Genomic DNA, 24,958 nt, shown 5'->3' with positions numbered 1-24,958 from the left:
GTTTGTTCAAAAAAATTTTTGTAGAACATATCACATTTTATTATGTACGAATATATATGCGCTTCTCAACTTGGTGCACCGTTTTAGAAATGAACGAACATTTGCTCACCTTGTCGATCTTGATTTTGGTTTCATCACTGTTTCTAATGTTCAATAAACGCTGGCCTAAACCACTTTCAGAGCTATGGCCAAGTAGATAACCAAGTATTTGAAAATATTTCTCTCTGTCAGCAAAAGAATTTTCAAAAATAAATTTGTATGTAATTTTCACAGGTTTACTGAGCTCCTCACCCTCAGTGGAAGCGAATGAGATAGAATCGTCTCAATCGTATAATATCACGCCTTTGCCAAAATACTTCGAATCACATACTTTTAGACACACAATAGCGAAAATAGAAATAAGAACAGATAAGCAGATTTATGATAGGCCTAGGTGCTTTTCGAGCCTTAATATCTAAGTACAGGCTTCATACGAGACGGTATTTAACAGAATAAGTGTGATCCCTCGCCATCTTCAGCCATCTAATCTAACCTTTGTAGCCTTTATGATAGTTTGTCTCCATTAGGTCTAATAAGTAAATGACCAAGTATATATGGATATTTCTTATCTTCTTATTATTTATAATATATAGCATATGTTTATGGCTCTACTCAATGTATGAGGAATAAATACATACTTATTGTTAGTCTTTATTTTAGTGGTAGAGCCCGTGCGTAATAGAGTGCCTACCGAATACCCGAAATATCAAACGTTTATCCATGAGCGTTCAGTTTGTATGGCAGCTATATGCTATAGTCGTCCGATATCGGTTTCGTTTTCGACAAGTTAGCAGCTTTTTTGAGAAAGAGAGACGTGTACAAAATTTCAGACCAATATCTTAAAAACTGAGAGACCAGCTCGCGCATATACAGACAGACAGATTGACGGTCATGACATATTCGACGCAGCTCATCATCATCATCATCATCATCATCATTTATACATATATATATTTCATAAGGTTTCCGACGTTTTCTTCTGGGTTTCTGTTCAGGTTATAAATATGCAAATAAAATTTTCTACCTAATATATGAAAATTTGTTCTCAAGTCAATACGTCACTGTTTCTAGTTTAAATGGATTGTATTTGCATTGCAGAGAGTTCGATGCAATAAAAACAAATCATTGCTTTCCTTCATTGATATTTGATCAGGGACTGGTATAAAGTCCTAACTAGCTACCCATTAACATGAGCTCTCTCAAGGATGCAGACTACAAGTGTTGGCGTTGCATGGAAATTTAGAAAGTGTGAACAACACTACCTTTGCGAAAATGCGTCATAATTCTTAGAAGTGGCAATATAGTAAATTTTTTTTCCCTACTCCTATTTGTTTACCATTTAAGCTCCATCATTTCAGCCAGCTAACTTTTATGCTGTCGTCTATAAGCGACTGCCGCTCACTTTCCCCGCTAGCTACAAAACCGTAAACTATCAAAGGCCTGCGAACACCTGCGCGTGTGTGAACTTCAAATTTGTGCCGCGTCAAGCAAAAAACACTAGGCAGCATTTATATTAGTGTAGTTTTTGTTGTTATCTTAGTTATTATTGTTTTTGTATTTTTTCATTGCTGCAACACACATTTTTCCACCTTTTGTTGGCACCTATTGTCTGCAGGCCATTGTTGGCTCGGCTTTTCGTTGAACTTTGCTACTGTTGCACTATTAGTTTTAGGTGCTACCGCCTGTCTTTAAGCGCGCGCGTTGATGACTTTTCAATTTTCACTGGGCAAACAGTGTAATAAAGTGTGGCGAGTGGGTTGCTGCCGCGTAGAAGCAAAAGTAAATAAGCAGAGCAACAAAAACCAAAGCAAAAAAGTGCACTGCCAACCAAATTACTATGCCAGAAGTTGTATGCCACCGTGTAGTAAATAAAGTTGCCACAAAACACGCACACAAAGGTTAACCGCAGTTGCAGCATGCAGAGTGTGCTGCAACACTTTCACAGCGCTACAATCTTCAGCTGTTGGAAAACTAAAGGGAAAAATCCCACTCAGCTGTTGCAAGTGTTGGCGTCACCTTGACATGCGTGCCACCACCGCCATCACCACGAACTCGTTGGAGCCTGCTTTGTCTCTAAATGTTTTTTGTCGAAGCCTAAGTCTAAGCCTACCCACCAGCTGACCGCATTGCCAACCGCCCGCTCGATTGCCTCCACATTACTTGCATCAACTCAGTGAGCCGTGAAGGCACACCGCACAAACGCACACACACACACACACACGTACATATATAGTGGAGGCAGTTAAGTCATGAATAACTGAAAATTATGATGAAAGTAATTTTCTGCTCCAGTAGCAGTAGTATGAACAGCTGCCACACAGCAGCCAGCCGCACTTGAGTTCATAGTATAGCTATGTGGCAACAGGAAATTCTTTTGATTTACGTGCAACACTTGCCACAACGCATAGTGCGGCACAGTGCAGTGAAGTGCTCGCTGTGTAGCATTAGTTGGCAGCCATAAGAAAAACTAAAACAAAAAAAAAACTGCAACAAAAGATGGCAGCTAAATTAGAAAAGCAACAACAACAACAGCAGCAATACTAATGCATAAATAATAATATTTATTTATTAAAAGAAAAAGCTGAAAACGGTAGCAACAGCATTGGCAACAATAAAATCAGCGTCAAAAACAACAACACTAACAGCAGGCAGTGGCAGCAACCGTAAATTATTTGTGCGTGTTTGTGTGTGTGTGTGTGTGTGTAAACTTGGCAGTGAAAATTCACAAGCTTGTTGGCAACACTGGCGACCCGAGCGTTGCACATGTGGCAGTTATCTATGCGCGTAGGCATATACATACATACACATATGTATATGCTCGTATAGTATATGCCACATATACATACCTATGCACTTCAGTTTATTTTTCTAGCTCAAAAGATTTACGACTATTTTTGTTGTTTGTAGACAAAAATAATTGCCACTTTCAGCCAGCAGCTTTGTTGCCACAAATTTGTTGTTGTTGCACTACCTTCTACTATTATTTTTAATCCTTCTGCTGCTGCTGCTGCCAACAACGTATACGCCTTGCTCATATATCTCTTCTCCTTCTTCATTAACCTTCTCCTGCCATACTTGCAACATCCTTCGTGTGTGTGTGTGAAAATAGCTTACACACACACATGCACATTGCGTATTTAAATCTCAGATTATTATCTTCATCTTTTTCCTGCGCTCTACTTTGTCGAGTTCAAGATTAGTTGCACGCAGAAAAAATCTTTATAATTAATTGCACTAATTAGATTAGTTTGGTTGTGTTGCTTAGTTGCGCGTCTTGAGAGCATCTCGTTGGCCTTCGATAAATATCTTTCGATTAGATCTACTTTATAGCTGATATGTTTTATTGATTGAATTTCGTAGATTAATGTTATGGGGTGAGTGCGTTAGATTTATAGCGAACGGTTTATTATGGAAGGCACTTTAAGGATTTGCTGTTTCACATGCCACATTGGAACTAAAAATATATCGATTTATCGACCTTTAAAAAACACATACAATATTAAAAAATAGAGTTTAAAATTTAAAGCAATTGTGTACCTCTTCTATCTTTGTATGTGAGAGTATTCACGTACAATTTTAACCTTCGAGACGCCAAACTTTGGCGATACCTTGGATAATGGTGAAACGAACAAGCTACTGGTATAAAACTTATGTTGCTAAATAATGAACTAGTGATAGAATAGCAAGCGGTTATACCATTATACTGAGGTGATCTCTCATATTGAACTTGTTGCTTTCTCATAAGCGATATATATATATATATTTTTTGTTTTTTTGGCTAAGAGAGACGCGTTCAAAGTTAGTGAACAAAAATTACTAAATATGGTTTCAAAAGTCTCTTGAAATCGCAAGATTTCTATACGGCGTAAAAAATATAAAATTTCGTACTAAAAAACTTCTTAGTCAGTTTTGTAATTGTTTGACTCAGTATTGTTTAAACACTATCAATGGACTATAAAGGAGAAAATACTCCAGATTTCCTTCAGTAAAGTCAATTTAGATAAAGTCAGTTTCGATAAATTCAATTCCGATAGAGTCGATAATACAAACCATGCTCTAAAAATGTAAATACTGCTTATGATCCTGATAGCCAATCATGAGTAATTTTGATTTCTAAGATGCACCCCGTTCTGAAAGGCCAACTGTCGAAAATATCGCTAAGATAATGGAAATCGGTAAATTCGACTGCCATGAAAGCACTGTTTCGGTTGAGAGAACCCTTTGGAAGCATTTGAAAAATTATAGACCGATTTTCATCTACAAATCGATGCTGAATCGCAACAAAATCGATCCATTTCTGAAACGGATGATTACTGGTGATGAAAAGTAGGTCACTTACGCCAAAGTTAAGTGAGAAAGGTCGCAGTCAAATTGCGGTGAGCCTGCGTAAATAGTGATCAAATCAGGTTTGACGGTTAGGATTGATTTCTCAGGTGTTTGGTGGAATTGGCTGGGAATCATATACTATGGGCTACTTCGCTATATAAAAGCATATCTTATAAATATATAACAAAATTAAATTTGATTGGTAAACTTTTTTTTAATGCTGCCACTTATTTTTATTTCTTCATAATTTTTTTTTTTTTTATAATTTTTAACAAAAAACGAATAAGTAAATCGAAAATAATTTATTATAAAAAACATAAGCGTTGCCTCATTTATTTTATTAATTATTTTTATTTTTTTTATTATATTGTAGTTTTTCGTTTCCTTTATCATTCATAAAAATATGCTCGAATAAATTATAATGCATTTCATGAACTTTGCACCCATTTTCGAATTGATATTAACAGCTACACCGTAAATGCATTAATTACTCCAGCTAAAAACACCAATGTACTCAAAGGCTTGCATTGATCGCCCCTTTCGTGTCCATTAGAAATTGAAAAATGCGCAACATTTGCAGTTTCACACAATCCAGCAATGGTCAATTGAACGGCAAATAAATTTAAAAGTGTAGCACGGTTACCACCTACTTTTAAGTGCAAGCGCCAATAAAAAACGTTTCGCAAGAAGTAAACAAAAATTAAAATAAGTATAAAAAACGATTAATATAATGTAAAAAATTAAGTGCAAAATAAAATCACAACCAACCAACGGGCATGTCGTGAGTAATTAATAAGTTGGCGCGCCAAACAGCAAAGAGTTTTGGAAAAAAAATTTAAGCTATTGTTTTTTTTTTAATGATGGAAGGCAGTACCTAACCGTTAAAGGATTAAGTTTTTCTACTCTTTGATTTTTTGCTATAATTTCCGCAATACTTTTTATTTTTTTTAAATTTTGTTTTTAAATATTTTCTTTTTTACTTATATCATATTTTTTAAAATATTTTTTTTAATAGTTTTTTTTTCGAATTCTAATTTTTTTATTATTTTTCTTTTATAAGTCTGCATAGTTTACTCATATTTGTCTCAATTCGACTTCAAATTTTTTTGTTGTAATTTTTTTCCATTTATGCATTAAATAAATATGCAACAGCATAAAATATCACGCGAAATCACTTCATTTGTTCGGCGGCTGCCTTATCAAACGCGCACGAACGGACCAATGGTAGGCTACACGCAACAAGCAAAATATAAAAAGTAAAAAAAGGTGTAAGAAATTAATGAAAGATCAAAAAAGCGGAAAAAAAGTTTGTTACAGCATGAAAATTTTTTTAAAAATTAAGAAAAAAAATTAAAAACCTGTGGCAAAGTAAGAAAATCACGTTTAGAGTTGCCAGCGCGCATGCGCCTCGTTCACTCATTGGCGCGGTAAATGTTGTTATATATATACATTATCATATAAATATTTATATATACATGCACACATTAAAAGTCGCATTTCTTCGCCTGCCACAACTGGCGCGCGATCGCCAATCGAACATTTAACCTGACATTCATTATCGCTCTACTAACTGCGCGCACATACACACACCGAAGCGCCCATATGCACTCTGTCATTTGTGCACATGCGCGCCAAGTCAACTTGCTGCCAGCCAGCGACTTAGTCAACCAGTCAATTGCTTAGCGCTTAACTACATTAAATTCGACTTGTTGCATATGAAATACGAATAGAGCGCGCGCAAGCGCACATACAACGAGAAATCGAATGAACGAATCAGACAACAGCTGTGACACGCCACACCACACAGTCGCCACGCGGCGATAGACAACACCCAACCCAAGTCGTTGGACCACAAGTCCACACACATCCACATCCAATGTGACTAAGCATGCGCCAACGAATTTGTTTGTGTTTGTTGTGTGGCTGATCGTTTTACCGCCGCGGCTTAGCGATTGGCAGCTGCCACAAGCAGCACGCCACACCACCGCGCGCCCGCTCTTATTGTAGTTGTAGTGGCGCATGTGTGTGTGTGTGCGTCGAATTGACCGCTTTTTAAACGATCAACATAAATTCACCTGCTTAAGCTGAAATGCAAACTAATCTGCTGCGCTACTCCTATTTTAATACCCACACACACAATAATACATGCAAACACGAACGCGTTTGCTGCTACTATTTTTTGCTATTAAAATTTTTAGTTTTTTTTTTTATTCATAACACAAAGCAAAAAGTAACCGTTTTTTTCTTGTCACCGACTTGTTGCGCATATTCAATAGAAAATCGTTGCTGTTGTTGTTGCGCTGCTCGTTAGTTAATTTACGCTGTAAATATTATTGCAGAAACGTTTCATTGTTCAATTAACTTGAAATGCGATTACAGTTACGCGATTGCAATGCCGCCTGCCTCTGCGTCTGCGTCTGCGCCTGCGCTTGCATTGTTGCCAATATCATTTACATGCATTTGCTTTAAATACATTGTGTTGGTGTGTGTGTGGCAAGTTGTTGGCGGTAAGTGGCAAAAGCGATTGAAATGCCACGCGTGTTTACATTCAATTTTTCTTCTTCCTCCTTGGGCTGTTTGTCGCACTTGTTGCTGTTGTTTTTGCTATTGTTTTTGTTGCATGCATTTATCGCTCACGGCAATAGCTTGTTACACATTTTTGGCCATTTTTCTTAGCCCACTTGCGGCTAAATGTGTTATATTGGTAAATAAGCACCGGCTGGCACATGTTGCAACATGTTGTATGTTTTTGTTTTTTTTTTGGCGACAATATATATTCATGACTCTTAATTAAAATAAATTATCGGTGTTGAAGAAATCGGCTTGACATCTTAAAGAAAACAACTACTGTAATAAAATAATAAAGATTATATAACTTAAATTGAGGTTAGGAGGAACTGGAGGACGCCAGCTATTAGGAAGAATTGAAGCGAGATAACAGAAAACCAGGTGAGGCAAAATGAGTTTAGATTAGATAAAATCAAATGAAATTAAATGCGAAAAGTTGAGCTAAAGTGGGATATGCTGAGGTAAGGAGTGGTGAGATGAGCTGTGGTGAGATTATTAAAGATGAAATGGGAGTTAATAAGGAACAGTGTAAGTGAGGATACACCAGTTAAGGGGATATGGATTGTACTGTGAAGTGATGGAATGAGGAGAAAATGAAATGAAGTGAGATGAATTGAAGTGAGCTGAGTTAAGATATGGTGAGATCAGATAAGATCAGATGGATAAGATAAATGAGCTGCAATAACTTGATATGCATTAGCTGGCTTGAAGAAGATAAAGGTTAAATAAGATCTAATTAAAATATATGGAAATGAGAGATAAAGGGATAAAACAAAAAAAAAATAAAAAATTAACTCCAGTGCGCTTCTACACAAATAAAAAACGTTCCATACAAAATGATCATATATATATATATATTATAGGGTCTCCGGCGATTCCTTCTGGATGTTACAAACTTTGTGGCGAACTTAACACACCCTGTTCCGGGTATAATTATAACAAAGAGTATTTAAAAATTCCAAAAAAAAACATTTGTAAGCAATATCAGTTAAGACCTTATCGTATTTGACGAAGGTCGGTAAAAGATACAACTTAGTTCTTAGAAACCCTATTTGATTTCTTAGCGAAGCTTCAAACCAAAATTAGTGAGACAAATTAGTCACAATATTCGTAACGAATCATAGAACGAGTTACTTTGCAAACTATACCGTTTATGATTACAATACATATATATATATATTTGCATACACATTTACATAACTGCTTAGCGTTTAATATAGAAGTTTATGCGCCACTCTAAATACCTTTTATCCAAATCATAAGCGTATAAAGCTGAGTAAGTGCCACATTTGAAACGCTTTGAATTTTCAATTACAACTGTAATTTATACGAAAATGCGGTCACCTTGTGGGTATATGACATATAAAACTGTATGGGCGCAAACGTAAGCACAACAGTTTTTTGTTCGCTAAAAAATATTTAAAATTCGTCGCGCCTTCACTTTTAGCTTTCAACAATTATTATATTAATATTGCTATTTTTTATTGTTGTAATTTTAAATTAAAATTATTATTTTTTAAATATATTTTGCTGTATCCAAAGCTTAGCAGTTATAGCTTTTTACGAGCGCACAGTTTATGAGTGGAGCCTTTCAGTTAGCTGCTTTTATGGTCTTTGACAGCTTTTCGTACATGTATGTAGAAATGGAGTTTGGAGCCAAAAAAATTAAAAAAAAAAAAATCAATAATAATAGTAGCATTGAAAATGTATTCCATGAAAACTGTCCTTTTCACAAATAAACGATTTATTCCGCTTTCCATATGCAGTCGCATTTATACTGTCACACTTTCTCATAAAGAGATGTTTACCATACATAAAAATATATTTTTGACTTTAAATGCATGAAACCCTTAGAAAAGCTTTCGTGCATTGAGCTTAGCGCCGCATAAAGATTTCTTTCCAATGAATTTTGTCAACATTTCTTATTATTTTATTTTATTATTTAAATTTTTCTATAAGTAAGCAAAATGGGTATGTGACTTTGCTAAATTATGAATTATTCACCTAAATGTAGGCAACATTATATTAATAATTTTATGGAAAGCATGACAAAAATGAAATGTTGCCTACACTTAACATACTTGTAATGTTGTACAGTTTTAGGCCCTGGGCAGAGGAATTCGTGTTGAAGTACTTAGAAACAATTGATTGTGTTTTCAAAGGTACATATATATTATTTAAGACCCTTGGATTTATATATCCAGAGAGGCATAGCGCCCAGCAAGTTCCTGGAATTCATCAGAGTGCTGGGCCTTTATAAGTACGTGTGATAGAGGGAGGGCACAATAGACCTTAGATTGCAGTGCAAACCTCGATTAAATTCTATTTTATAAGAGTATCTTTGGTCTATAACTACATATGTGTAGCTTCTTTTTTTTAATTTTAAATTTTATTTAAAAAAAACATGTAGTCTTATTCAAAGTGTTGCCTCTTCTGGTGGTCAAAAATGGTGGCCAATTTAATAACCTGTTCTGATGTGAACCGTATTTTACTGAGGGCGTTCTGCATCGATCGGAACAATTGGTGGTCAGAAGGCACAAGGCTTGGGCTATAAAGCGGAGGAGGTAAAACTTCCCAACCGCTATTTTTCAAATAGCTTTTTATCGGTTTTGTAACATCAGTCGCAAATTCTGAACGTTTTTCGGCATTCGCATGCTTCAATTTGATAACTTGTTGTAGGTAGAGTTCCCCATTAATGGTTTTGCCATTTTTTGCGATTAAAACCGATTTCTGTTTATAGCGCTCAAGCAGCATTTCTAATATGTAACCAACGCCTCTTGGCTTCAATTCATGTGGCACCCAATTTCCTTTATGTTAAATGTTTCCCGGTTTCCTGTATCTCTTTCAAATTCCTGCTTCAGTGACTCCCAAATATTCTGCAAGCTCTTCTTGTGTGTCGAAATATTGTATCTTTGTGGCGCACACCTAGAATAATATTGATTTTTTACTTAATATTCAAAAATATCATTGCAATAATATATATAAAAAAAGTCATTAGTTCGTTGGAAAAGCATGCATTAGTAAATTTTTAATTTTATTTGAATAAATTTGATTTATTTTAACTAAATCGACAGCATTGTTATATACCAGCATGTCACACAAATCAATCAAGCAAAGATTTCAAAAAGCAACAATTAAGAATTGCATTGAAAAGTGCTAAATAAATTATGGCTTTATGTCACAAGCATTTAAGCTACCAGTTTAAGCCATTCAAAATCACTTAAAAGCGCATTCCATTGTACGTAGCTTGGCTAATGAAGCAGTTGCCCGCAGAATATTACTCATACGCACTGGAGGGTAGGCATTAGTGGCTGCAAAGAATGCCAAATCGAAGGCCAAGCAGAAACCAAATAAGTGAAAAGCTACTAAATTGCGCACACAGAGTCAATTGTTTTTTAGTGTTTTTTTTTTTTTTTTTTTTTTTTGTTGAAAGCACATCGTGATACAGCTACATATGGCAGCAGCAAAAAAAATGCACCCACAATTGAAAAACCTACCGTTACCTTAAGCAATTGATTTATTAGTGGCTTACAAATGGTAATGACACACCAATTAAATATACAAAAGAGGTAGCCACACACACACAGCAACATGTAAGCGCACACTTGCACCCATTTCGATGGCAAAGGCTATGATGGTGATGCATGAAAAACGCAGTGGAAAATTAGCACAAAGCACAGCCACAAATAAATCCTTGACGTTTTTATGACTCGCCAATAAAATGTAAATCGCAATCGCAAACGCCAGCTTGCAACAGTTGTCAAGCGCCAACAATGTGAACAATAAAAATGCAATCGCCACAAAAGTGGCATGCAGCAGTGCTGGCAAATCGGAAAATCACGCAAAATAATTTGGTGGCACAAAAGAGGCGGCAACACACAACAACTATGCAGGCTCATTTGTATATGACCGCAATTCGCTGCAAGCGCATGCGCACGTCGCGTTCATTTCTACTTTTTGTGGCACCCACAACACTAACACCATAGGCATACGCGCACACAAACGTGTGTAACTGGGTGTCACCCCGTTGACCTCGACTAATTTTATTTGCAGAATGTGGCAGCTGGAAGGAGGAGTCCAGCCAACACAAGCGCAATAATGATAAATATGGCACGAAGCGGATTATCTGTTGCGGCTACGCGCATGTTGCAACAACAGCAACTAGCTGGCGCACGCATTTGACAAATAAGCTGCAATCAGCTGCACATAAATACAAAGAAATGTCGAATGAATGCACTTTGACCTCGGAAGCACGCGTGCGCATGCCCAGCTGCGCAAAAAGCAACATGCCACATAGCGCAGTACCATGTATTGTGACTAATGCACAACGAAATGTGTGGTGTTGTAAGCGTTTGCGCACTCTTGACACTGATTGTGTTGCATTGCAAATGTTTTGATATTTGATTATTTGTGTCGTGCAACATGCGTTGTTGCATGCTGTTTGCAGCACTTAACGTTTGTCATTTGACACCTCATTTGCAGCGTAGCGCGTGTGGTGTGTAGTTAAAGCAATATCATACTGTTAACCAAAGGTTGTGCTATGTGGCAAGTTGCATGACCACAAGAAAAATATCTAAACCAGAAATATATGATTTAAAATAAACAAAAAAGTAATAAATAACGCACTGCTAACTCACACATGCCTCGCTGCAAGTTGCAGGCTGCATGTTGCAAGTTAAAAATGAGCTAATAAGCTCAATAAATGCCTAACACCCGCTGGCATTGTGCTGTTGAAGCCGGCGTTAAAGCGGTGGCAGTTAATATAGCGACTGAAATTACAGCCCAAAAACAACAACAACTAGTTCTTAAAAATCTAACATGCCACACAACAAAGCTACAAACCTGCGCCATGCACTCCCAACCCAACGGCTATGCACCAGCTCATATCGCACTCACTGCTGCGGCTTGGCCACCGCGGCAGTAAATTTTTGTAATCAACTTGCAACCTCATTAATAAATTGCTCGGCATGTAGCATGGTGCCACCAATGGGGCGGCTACTGCTTTGGCGTTTCAGTTGTTGCGTTGTTGCATGAATGCTTTCAATGCACTGTCGTTGTGCTTACTTATTCTGCCTGCCTCCCATGTAACACTAACTTGCCACTTGGTTATTGTTGTTGCATTTTTATATTTTAAATTCATTTTATTACTGCTTTGTTGCCGCTGCCTTTTGGCATATCAATTTTGTGGCACAGCAAGCGTCGATAGCCGGCGCTGCGTGCTGTATTGATTTCAAATGCGTACCGCGCATGCGCAACTACAACGCTGGTTGCTGCCACTACCCTCAGCGTGACCGCAGCAGCCTTTTTCCAGCGATTTGCATCTCGCTGCCTGTTTGCGTTTTCTATCGTACCCATTTTGTGTCTACTAGCCTTTGGGTGGCAATTACGCGTTGCAAATTGCGCACTGTCGTTGTTGTTGTTGCTTTTTATTATTCTACAACTTTTACAATTATTATTAATGACATTTCAGTGTCAAATATTTTGATAGTTCGGTGTTTTGTTTTGCCTTGCAACTGTTCAACAGGCTGATATCCAATTTCATGCTGTGCACTCGAAATCAGCTGCCCGCTGAGGTCATCTGTGCGCATGAATGACATTTACGTTGTTGTTCTTTTATTATTGCTTTAAGCATTTGCGTGTGGTTTTGTAGTTGTTTGTAGTTAGTGTAGTGTGTTGGTTGGTAATAAGTTGTTGTAGCATTGGTACACCCAAATATTTAGAAGGCGATGTGTGCATATTAGTTGTGCAACATGTTGCTAGCAAAAAATGTTAGTTCATATACATATTTGGCTTGATATTGGTTAACATTCATAATTTAAGCGTTTTTATTTCGGAACCTTCATTTTTATTTAAAAAATTTAGCACTCTTAAAAATATTATGAATGATCGCGTCAAAGGTTCTAAAAATATCGAGACAATATAATTCTTCTAACACTTCGTGCTCAAAAAACCGACAGCGCACCACCTGTTCCATTCTCGACAGTTTTCATAAACGACGAACGAACAATTTTTGAATACGAAGCTCTTTGCTCTCTCCGCCAGGGTCGTTCCTAAACAATACTGTTAGAGAACTTAAGTGAGGAATGGAGTAGTAAATCTTTGAATTGAAGTTGTCGAGCATTCAGAGTTTTAAAATATATTATATTTCCGTACCGTACACATTGATAAATTCGGAAAAATGGGTGGATCTAATGCACATCCAGCTACTTTTATATCGTTTTTCCAAGTTTTCCAAGATTGTGTGAACTTTGCGTATATAAACCTTGAATTATCCAAGAATTCCAGAAAAAATCAAAAGGATATTCTTCAATAAGACCTACTACCTTTTCAGCGTAACCAAAACGCAATGTAAGTCAAGGACTTGGCGGTGAGTTGTCTTTATTTCTCTTGAGTGTTGGATGAAATTATTCATTGTAAACTAATCGTCTTGAAAATGTCGGACTATGGTCTCTATCCTTCTGATATTCTATGCTCTTATGCCCAATTGGTAGTGTCTAGTTGACTTAAAAAATGTAGTATTTTCGTGGTTCGTTTTCTTCTTACAGATCCGCATAACCAATCCTTAACCAGAACCCAGTTTAATAGAATCATATATTTTACAGCCGTTCCTTTTCATCCAAATTTGCGGTTTTCAGCCGCTACTTCGCTGAAGCTTCCATTGTAGATTTCTTAAATTTTTAGCCCCTTATACAGAAGACTTCAGCTTCAAATGACATTTTTTTTCGACATAACCTTAGTGGCGATGATATATTGTGTCGCTTTAAGCAATACAAAAATAAGCAACACCAGCGTTGCAATTATTCAAATAATAAACAAAAAATATTGCGCAATATTTTATTACTTTATCTAAGCAAAATGTTGACCACAATTAAATGCGCGCCATCGCTTATAACCCCAATTGTATGCATGTCAGCTTAGCAATCTGACAACGTTTTGCTTATTTCAAACAAATGCGCCACATATATTTCTATGGACGTTTGTATACTATACATGTATACATACCATATATATGTTGCGCAACATGGCACAAAATGTTTATAAGCCTAACGACGCGTGATTTATGCACATTTTGGCGAAAATTCGTCACAAAGGTGTTACCCGCATTACGTCACTCAACTACACGCGTGCAGTATGCCACGGTGGGCATGCGTAATGCCAACAACAACACAAAGAAGCCAAACAACAAAAATGTTGGTTGCCCATAAAAATCTGGCAGTCACGTTATGTCTTGCGCGCGCTAATGCCGCCTGGCAGCTGAGTGCATAATGTTGCCACCTATAAATGCCACAAAAGTTCATGTCAATTATTTTCGAAAACATGCAGCAGCCGCAACAGCAGCAGCGGTAGCAGGCAGCAGCCTGTCGAAGGCTGGCACGTCAAGTCGACTAACAGCAACAAAAAAGACAAGAAGCCGCGACCGAAGTATTGTTTACATTATATGCGGCATGCCACATGCCGCATGATATGCCAGCACACCTACGCATGCGTTGAGTTGGAGCACATGCGGAAAAGGGCGCGTGTAATGCAAAATGCGCTACGAAAGCACATGTAAACATCATTGTGTTTGTGCGTGGAATGTGTGTGTGGCACGTTTGAAGCCGTCAACTATTGGCTTGTATTTTCTTTTATATAACTTATACATTTTTTTACAATCGTTTTTGTGACAGTACGCTGTGCAGTAGCAAGCTGTACGCGTGTAACACGCGCAGCTAGCAATATGTTGCACGCATGCGGTTTGCATGTGAATAGTTTCCACTGTTCAGGCGCGCTGTTTTCCTCTTGTTGTTGTAATTTTAACTACTTTTATCCGCTGATTTATCGTCTGCTAGCGATAAGCTTTGTACCACTAATAATGCGTGCCACCAAGCGTGCATTATTTAACATGCCACATGAAAGGGGACTTTGCTCCTGCCTGTGGCATGTTAACAATTTTGCAAAACGCCATTTTTTATGAAAAAAATTTAATTTTTCATTGTAATTTTGAGTGCGTCATGCCACCAGCGTGCCACATTATGCGCAAACACATGTTGCACGAGTGAGGAAATGACACCGACTTCTGTGGGGCCTAAAGAAATGCTAGATTGTGGGCTGTGTTGCTTATAATAAGTCATAAATCAACCACATAGGCTGCGTAAATTTATTGTAGTTGCTGTTGCAAGTTATACAAAAGGACCAACTCATTTATTATTTTCTCACATGAGTAGCGAATGCGGTGGCATGGAAGCGATGTCAATATAGAAGCGCGCGCATTGCTTGTAAAAATGCGTGCAACATGATTTTACACTTGCAACATGGTCACAGGTAGGGTATCACAACATGTAGGTAACTGTAAGACAAATGATGCGTACTGGCAAGTTAACAGCAATGAGGCATTAATCAAGCTCCGTAAAGAAACATAATGCTGTTTCGCAGCATGCTTGCCACATGCTATTTTGTTGCCACTTGACACATTTTCACCACAAATTTGGTTAATTTAACAACATCAAATTGTTGCCAGCGAAATCTTTTTAAATACCACCTGCTTGCAACAGCACTCACTAAAAGCCTTCAACATGCCACATCATTGTATTACTTGTAATAAATACCGCTTTTCCAACAATCAACCTATATAACAGCTTTTACAACAATAATAAAATGTAATTTGCTGGCGTTTCCTGGCGCGCTGCAACAATGTGTTGACATAGACACTCATATGTATGTGTGTGTGTGTGTGCACGCAGGTGGTTGCCATGTGGCTGGACCACTTTTTTGTAAACAAATTGGCGCATATCAAGCGATTCGTTGCAGTCGCACATACAGTTAGTGCAGCAATAATTGTTGTTGCTGATGCGTACATGTAACTTGCCACATCTGCCGCATTCGATCATGCGCGCCAACGCCGTTGCATTCTAATGAAGCGCCACTTTAAATGCCAAACCACTTATTTAGCATGGCAAATAAATCGCGCATGCAAATAACGTATGTTGCATGCCACACAAAATAGCGTAGCGCTGTGGAGAAAAGCAAACAAATGTGCATTGCCACATTGTTGTATGCGTTTCCAAGTTGGTTTTCATGCATTTTTCTTTTCTCTTTTGAGTGCGCATACGTTTGCAAGTGTGTACTTGCTTGTGTTGCAAGTATGTGTGTTGCTTTGATTTGTTTGTAGCAATGCGTTGCACAAATCACTGGCACGCGCAGCCAAGTGTTCTTTTGTTGCGCTGTTGCGATTGTTGTTTCTTTTCTTTTTTTTTATTTCGTTCTTGTTGCTGTTTTATTATTGTTGCCGCTGATGCTGTTATTCGTATGCACAGATCAGCGCTGGTCAACAGCCATGCAATTAGTGCGCGCCGCTGAAATGCGGCAAACGCAATGCCAAGTGACTCACATGCAATGGACGCGCGTACACAAACACACACACTAACTACTCGCCACAGTGCCATATACTTGGCAACAAAAAAAAAAATTATTTGCATTCTAACTTTTAAGCAAAGTGACATTGCAACATGTGTACATACATACATACATATATATATATCGCATTTTTATTGCTATTTGTTGCAGTGGCATAGTTGCAACATGCATCTCATTTGCTTTGGCATTTCTGCCACCAATTGCTCTTGTTGCTGCTGTTGGGTTTTGCGTAATGCCAAGCAATTATTGTTATTATTTACGCAAACTGCGCAGTAAAAGTCAGCTATTTGCATAGCCAACTCTGCAACTCTCCGCGGCAACAACAACAATAACGTGCACAATAATAACCGCAATAGAAATAATAGAAACAATAAAAGTGGTTAAAAAAAAACTGTTAACAAAAAATGGAACGGATGTAGTTGTACAGTGTGGCACATGCCACAGCAGCGTGAACAAAATTAATGTGTAGTAAAATAGTTTTTGGTACGCTTAGTTTGTCTATGGCTGCCAGTGATCGCAAAATATTTTCTTAATGTCGTCAGAAATTCACCGAAGGCTTATTTACTGTTGGACAAAGCAATTAAGGGGTTACTACTGCATCTACTAGTGAAATTTAAAAAATCGATTCTTTTGGCTTATAATTATATTGAGTATATGTATATATTTTAGAATATTTTCCAAAAATGTAAAGTTGATTCGGCAAATAGTTTCGGCTTTATAGGAGGAATTGTTTCGGTTAGACCGATCGACTAAAATCATCTCGCCACCTTTTTAGATATATTTCTCAGGTAATGATCGAAGGAATAAGATTTTTCTGAAGTGTAAATTTTTTTACATATGTACATATATTGTCAAAAATCTAAATTTTGGTTAGTTCTTTGATCATTAGCTGTATTCATCTATTGCAATATATAAATTTTTTTGTTTTTCGATTTGAGATATTTTTAAGCAGAAAAACCTTCCTACTCCCTCTGCATAGATGCCAAATGCGGTATATAGATCCTGTAAAGTTCAAAACACCTATGTCATCTTAAGAGGGTATTCTAGTCTAGAAATTTAAAAAAATCGATTTTTTTTGTTTATATTTTCAAATTTTAATATTTCAAACATATGCCTACAAAAGGTTTTTTCAAAATTAAAATTATTTTCGAAGATATACATAGGTCTTTACTTTAAACGCGTTTTTCTTGAAACTGTGTTTTTCAAAACGATACCCACGATTTATCTGGTTCTGCTGCACCATTTACCTGAAATTTTTAAACAAATTTCTTTATAAGCTTGTCTATGTCTGGAACTAGCAAACGCCCCAAACTTAACATTTGTTTTAAAAAAGTTCAAAACAGTCAAAAAAGTTCTAAAATTACCTGAAATTCATACATTTTGACTAGAATACCCCATTAAAGAGATTAATCCATATTTTATAAATTTAAAAGCTCTTGTGCCATTTCACTCCATTTCTCTCTGTTCTGCGAGATCCCCTATTTTGAAATTCTACAAAATGTCAGTTTTAGAAAGATATATAGTTTTCGAATTGAATTTGAAATTGCATTTTTTGTGAATTTCGAAGTTTTTGAGGCCTTGATGTTACTTATGGCAGTTTAGAAGATATTAAGTTTAAAAAAAATCATGTTTTCCGAAATGTAAAAGATTTCATTTCACTTTAGGAATTTAGCTATATATAAAATTTTTCCATTTTTGAGACACAATCTCCCAAGTGTATCTGCCTTTTTTCGATGGTCGTGCTTTTCTCGTACAATAAACGTTTTTGGTTCTAAACGTTAAATAAAAAATATATCTTCGACGATTTTTCTATTAGAAATTTTTTAAAGTTATTGTTATTTAAAATTTTTTGCACTATCTTGGAAAATATTAATTTTCTCTTAACAGACCGAATTGATTTCGCTTATACTCGTATTCTATACGATTATAAGTGAAAATGTCCTCTTGCGTTTGTTATTACTAGTATTTACAAAAAACAATGTTTGATAAACTATTGATTGTGGATGAATATGGAGAATATTTTCTACTAAGTCCTTATAAATAAATCCTTTTTAAACTTGAGAGAATAAAGTTTAGATAATGTTTTTTTTTATCAAAACCACATCGTAGATAAATATAAAATAATTTCAAACCTAAAATTTTGCCGCGGCAGTTTTTTTAAAAATTCAAATCAGCCATAATATTTTAATAATGTGAATGACCTATATTGGAACTTCATTTAATTCTTCTCATTTTTCAAACTTTAATTAATTATTTTCACGAATAACTAGTTTCAAAAATTTCAAATTTTTATAACCTTTATATTTATATTCTCAATTTTGTTTCACTATTATCAATGCTAGCAAAAAGTATAAAAGTTGAGAAAATATATCTACAAAAAATTGGCCGAAAGAAGTGTGTTAAGTTGCGTTTCCGACTAAACGTTTGTAAAAAATTATGACTCAGCGATGGATTGGTTGCGAAAAATGTAAAATTTCATAGCAAATTAAATAGAATCAAGTCCTTAGCATTATATGCAAAGTGCTTCCAATTTGTTTTTCACACGAAATAGAACAATTTGTAATCCTGCTTAAAAAACATTTCGAATTTTTTACTAGACGTTTTTATAGAATTTTTTCTATCAAAAATATTATTATAATAATTTTTTAATAATATAAGAATTTATTATTATTAAATAAAAAATACAAAAATTAAAATAAAACAAAAAACTTAAATCATAAAAAAATTTCGCTGCGGACAGGATTCGAACCTGTGCGGGTAGAACCCAATGGATTTCAAGTCCATCTCCTTAACCGCTCGGACACCGCAGCTGTTGGAGAATTCTTGTCAAACTGCGCACTTCACTGAGGGTTGATGTGCGTGTGTTTCTGTTTGCATACGAATGCGAGCACGAACGACGAACGACAGCAGAAAAGAAAAACAATATAAACCTTCAACATGCTGGTAAATTTCGCTTTGAGGGGTTAATACAGTTGTTAGTGTAGTGTAACATCAAAGTAATGGGGAAATACATATGTATATAAGAACTAAACGTGTGGAAAATATAATATAAGCAATTGAATGTGTCTTAGGAGGCGATATTGTATAATGCTTTTCTTATGTCATAAATTTGTATTGCTAAAATACATATACATGTACAAATTTTTTAATTTAACAGTTTTTTTTTGTAAAAAATAAAAAAATAAAAATTTGTAAAAAAAATTTAAACAATCGATATTAATTTGTAATGCATTCGCAAATTTTTTATTAAAATTAACATTCATAGTTAATTCAAAATTTTACGTTCATTTTGGTTACAAGTTCATTGAAATCGGAGTTTATATGGTATTCCCAGACAAATTTGAACGTGCTAAACTATTTTAATGAAAAATTCAAAATTTATTACAAACGGAATTTTTATTCTAAAAGTCAAATATGATTTAAAAACTATTATTAATTTATAATTTTTTTCTTTAAAATAAAGTCTTATTACTTAATAGAAATTAGCCACTACCACATATTTTTTAATTATACATAAATATTAGTTTACAAAAATTAAAAAGTAAAAAGCAAAATAGTGTGCGTCGGCCGGGAATCGAACCCGGATCAACTGCTTGGAAGGCAACTATGCTGACCATTACACCACCGACGCTCAGAATAAATTATAGACATTTGCACAGTTGCCGCATTTCGAATTATTTCTTTTAAATATTTTTATTTTTAAATGTTCGCATTCGTAGCAATAAATTAAATTTCTTTAAAACTGTCATTAAACCAAAAAGTTATTCATAAATTTATCATGCATATTAATGAGCGTTTTGACAGATAAGCATGGTTATAGTTTAAAGAACACCTGTTTATTTATACAGCTACTTTTGTCAATATTGAATATTTATATAATTTTTGTATATTATGGCATTAGCAGCTATAAGAAAATAAACTAATAAGAAGCGCGATAAAATAATTCGTGAAATTTTTATTTTTAGATTCTCTAATCTTTTGTTAACAGTAAAAGTTAATATGCATACTATTGTATGTAGTAATCATAATTCTCTTATTGAAAACATAGATTTTCTTTCATAAAAACAAGTTCATATCTCTGAGTCTACTGGCAATTGGCCATACCTAACCTTTGGAAGTATAATTTTAGGAGCAATTGTCGTGTGAGTTCTCAGATCGCTGTATTAAATTTGTTTTAGAATAATCGCACAAAAACTGTTCTTTGACTATCTTCGGGGGATCTTCGATGGATGAATTTGATTATCACCAAGAATTTTTTAGTAAAATATTACTTTCCATGCCACACTGTGCCACCTTGCAACAAAAAATTAGACTATGCGTAGCGCAAAGACAAAAACTTTAATAATTTCTATAATAGAAAATGTTTTGTAATGAAAAAGTAACCTGCAACAAACAGCCGCTTCCGCTGCCGCACGCCATGTTGTTGCTCGATTTCCACACGCAGCCACACAAATCATTTCACCGCTACTTCACTCATTTTCCAACAACAAAATGCCGTCAGCCGTTTTTATTGTGTCATGCCATAGGAAAGAAAAGATTAAGCACATTTTCCAACTTGCAACATTTCCATGCAACTACAGTCATTTCATGCAACAAACGGCTTTACATTGCAATTTGTTGCAATTCGATTTTTTCTTTTTTGTTTTGGAATTTTATCCATTTTCTTTTGAGTGCTGTTCTTTTTCTTGCAACGCCACGCATTGCTGCCTGCAACGCACTTTTTTTTTGCACACAGCATTGGCACCGCTTATTCTCATCAGCATATCGACATAACCGCAGCGTTGATGCAAAATCGATGCATTTTAGATTGATTTATGTTTTGTTTTGTCGTTTGACGGCTGCCGGCTGCACGGTGCTTGCAACACGCTGTGGCCAAACGACGCAGGCCAAATACAATAAATGGCAACGCTGTGGCGCGGCGCGGCAGCGGCAGTGGCAGTTATGCAAAATTGCTGTGGTAATCTGCTTCCTGCCACTGCCACACAGCTGCACAACAAAGTGCTTTCAAAGACATTGCTGGTGCTGCTGCCTCCACCGTTGTTTCTGCTGCGTAAATATTGCGTCTCGACGCTGCGCGCCGCGTTCGACGGCCTGCCCCGCTATGGAAATTAGACGACTGCAATTCGCATGATGGAAACGGCGATGAGAAAACGCATTGCGCTTGGTTTTCAGCGCGGCTACAAGTGGACGCTCGGCAGCGGCGGGTTGCGGGCGTGCAATTGGAGCTTTGAAGTTATGAGGCTGTTAACTTTATACTTCTTTACCTTAAAAGCCTTAAGGAAATTGAACGGAATAAGTGAATGCCTGCTCGGCTGTCTGCCTTCGATGGATTACATGAGCAGCCGACGCGCGTAAGCGTATTTTGTGAAATTTTGCTATTAGATGGATGGATGGCTTGTTGGTTGGTTGGTTGGTTGGTTGAATGGCTGTGTATTATGCATAACCAATAAAATAGCATGCGGGACATCAAGTCCGTATTCATGTACTTATAGAGATTAAAGTGAGTGGATTTAGACTACCGCTTATGGGAGAATGTTTAATATACTTGTAAGGATTAACTATTGGCATGAGTTATTGAAATTTTAGGTGGAAAGTTATTTAAAAATTTACAAAATTAGTTTCTAATAGTAGTTAGTTTTTTTTTTTTAACAAGAACATATGTGATATTTTTAAATGATCACTCTAGGCTATTGCTGCCATATAAACTGAATGATCAAAATAATATCTTTGTAAAGAAAACTTTTTAGTTGACAAGATCTTTTCACAAAATTTTGTATAGATTATTGCCCAAGACAACGGTATTATCACCGAAGAAATTGTTCGTATCGGACCACTATTTTATATAGCTGCCATATAAACTGAGCGCCCTAAATCCAGTCCTTGTATGAGAAACTTTTTCAGTAGACAACTTTTTTAGTAGTAGACGAAATTTGGCACAGATTATTGCTTAAGGCAACGGTACCATCTCCGAAGAAATTTTTGAGATGGAACTAACGTAGCCGATAGCTGACATATAAAGTGACCAATCAAAACCAAGTTCTTGTATGGAAACTTTTATATTTGTTAAGAGTATTATAGCTTCGGTGCAACCGAAGTTAACGTTTTTTCTTTTTTCTTAATATTTCGTTTATAAATGGGCGAATTAAAACAATTTTTATGGTGATATATGTATATAAAAACTAAATTTGTTTGATGAATTGTTTCTTTAATTAGAAAACTTCAAAAGTGGTTTAAGGTTTTTGCTATAAATAATTAGGTATATCACAAAAAGTGGTGTTTAAACGACGCAATGAAATTTAAAATGATTTTTTACCACGCAAAATGCTAAGTTTTTTAAACTTTTTTTTAAATATTTTATAACTCTGATTTTTTTTTTAAATTTAACTGTAAAAAACACAAGTTTTTTTGTATAAATTTTATAATTTCTTTTGTGGTGACTATCATTTTTATTATCTGTAATAAAATTTTTCTTAAAGAAATTTTGTCTAATTTGAGTTTATGAATTATTTTTTTGGTTTTTAGAATTAAATTTACAAAAGAATATTTTCCAAAAAACTTTGCTTTAAAAACATATGTTTAAAATTTATTTACCTACAATTTTAAACTTTTAACATTTTTTTTTATTTATGAATTTTTTATTGTTTGTTGTTTTGTAAAATTTGCATCAGCTGCGGATTTATTAATTTGCGTAATTTACGGTAATTACCACTTTGTGTTGCATGCGGTCAAAATCGCCGTTAGCGCTTGCATTGAGCAACACATACGTTTTGCTTTTGTTTTTGCAATTTTTTTTTCAAATCTTTTGACTAGAAGAACTCAATCACGCACTAGGCCATTGACGCAGCGAGGTGAAGGTGGCAATTTGAGATGCCAACAAACACACACACCTATATAAATTTGCTGCATAAGCGCAGGAAACGCAAATGTCATTGTTGCAATAGAAAACCTGTATTTATTGCCTCATTGATAGGCAAGAAATGATTTCGGTATTTTTTTGCCGCGCTCAGGGATTAAAGGCTAAAAATTTACACCCAAAATATTTGTAATTGCAATTTGCTTGCCACAAAAGCTGCTGTCATTGCCGCGGACTAAAACTAATAAAAAAAATGATTTTTCGACAAAATTTTATGAAAAATTGCAACTGTAATTGTGTGTGCGTGCCACCGTGTCTGGCGACCTCTAATAAATGACGCTGCCATTTGTACTCCTGCCGGCTCATATGTCACTGCGGCACTCAGTGCATAAATATTTTTTTGCGAGCTTTAACTGCTGCATTTAATTGATTTTAATGCCTCTCATACACACGCACACATGCAGGCAATAGTGTGGCTTGTGGAGCGTGCATGCAAATTCGTAAATATTCGTCGATTTCTGCATACCAGGCGCATTTGTGGCAGTGTGAATTGCTGCCGCTTGCCATGTCATACCGTAATTTGCGAATCGCCTTACTATCAAATCTTTTTTATATTTTTTTGTTTTTATAGTTTTTTATAGTTTCTATATAGTTTTTTTTTTTGGTTTTTTGTTTTGAATTTTGTAGGCCACCAATTTTTTCGGCCGCTGGTATTTTCGTGTAGTCATTGTTTTTGTGAATTTATGAAATCGCCGTAATTCGATATTAATGCCACAATAAAGCCACAAAAGTTTGTATATTTGTGATTTTTTTAAGATATTTTTATTTTTTTTTATATTTTTTTCGATTATACTTTTTTATTTATTTATTATTTTTTTATGATTCTTGATATACACACCTTTTGTATATATAAGTACATACATATGTTATATATTTCTTGGAATTATTTTTGTAGTAATTAAGTTGTAAGTTTCGTATTTGTTTACCAATATGTTTTGTTGTTTTTGGTTTTTGGTACATATTACACATTTCCCAAGCATTTTGGGTGTGTGTTGGCATTGTCATTGCTACTCATTCGGATATTTTTAGTTTTTTGCATGACTTATCTGCATAGCTGCGTTGACATTTGATTGAAATCCTGTCAGTTGTGTAATTGTGCGAAACTATTTTGGGTGTTAAGCGTGCAAAATTAATTTTTTTAATGAATAGTTTAGCTTATAACAGCACGCAGACATATATGTATATGTTAATGTGTATAAGCACATATAAATAATTTCAAAATATACTCACAAACACGTAATACATTTGTATTGTACATACATACTCTAAGTGAAATTGATAAATACATTTTTTGTATGCTAAGTTAAATATATTTTATTCAGAGAATATTTACTTTATTTGGACAAAATCTATTAAAACCCATAATTTCCCCATTCAGGTGAACGGAAAAGTTGCTTAACTCAAACAAAAAAAAAATCAGCAGAGCTTTTTGCTCGTTTTACCACATATCGAAATATCATAACGGTAAATTTAAGAGATTAGAGATTATAATTTTGAGATAATTTCATTCAGATTACTGTTATTATCTCTCTAAAAAATAAAAAAATAAGGAAAAAACGATAACTCAGGCTCCACCGAAGCTATAATGCATTTTTATAGCATAAAAGCGTATAACAATATATTTTTCTTGATTTATTGATAGATCACTTTATATCAGAACTGAACAAATTGTTCGGATTTTGTAGTGATGCCTGAGTTAATAATCTTCCCAAATTACGT

At 35.4% G+C, this 24,958-nt stretch overlaps 1 protein-coding gene and 2 non-coding genes across 7 annotated transcripts in view; 1 reads left to right on the top strand and 2 right to left on the bottom strand.

Annotated features, from left to right (window-relative positions):
• mamo (maternal gene required for meiosis) overlaps window positions 1-24,958 on the top strand; it is a 363,978-nt gene that overhangs the window by 204,251 nt on the left and 134,769 nt on the right. The window lies entirely within an intron of this gene.
• TRNAS-UGA (transfer RNA serine (anticodon UGA)) lies at window positions 19,055-19,136 on the bottom strand. The gene has a single exon. It is a non-coding gene; the product is annotated as a tRNA-Ser (tRNA).
• Window positions 19,886-19,957, bottom strand: TRNAG-UCC (transfer RNA glycine (anticodon UCC)). The gene has a single exon. It is a non-coding gene; the product is annotated as a tRNA-Gly (tRNA).

The sequence above is a fragment of the Bactrocera oleae genome, chromosome 5 (genome assembly GCF_042242935.1).
Source record: "Bactrocera oleae isolate idBacOlea1 chromosome 5, idBacOlea1, whole genome shotgun sequence".
Classification (NCBI taxonomy): domain Eukaryota; kingdom Metazoa; phylum Arthropoda; class Insecta; order Diptera; family Tephritidae; genus Bactrocera; species Bactrocera oleae.
This window is presented reverse-complemented; position numbering and strand designations above follow the sequence as displayed.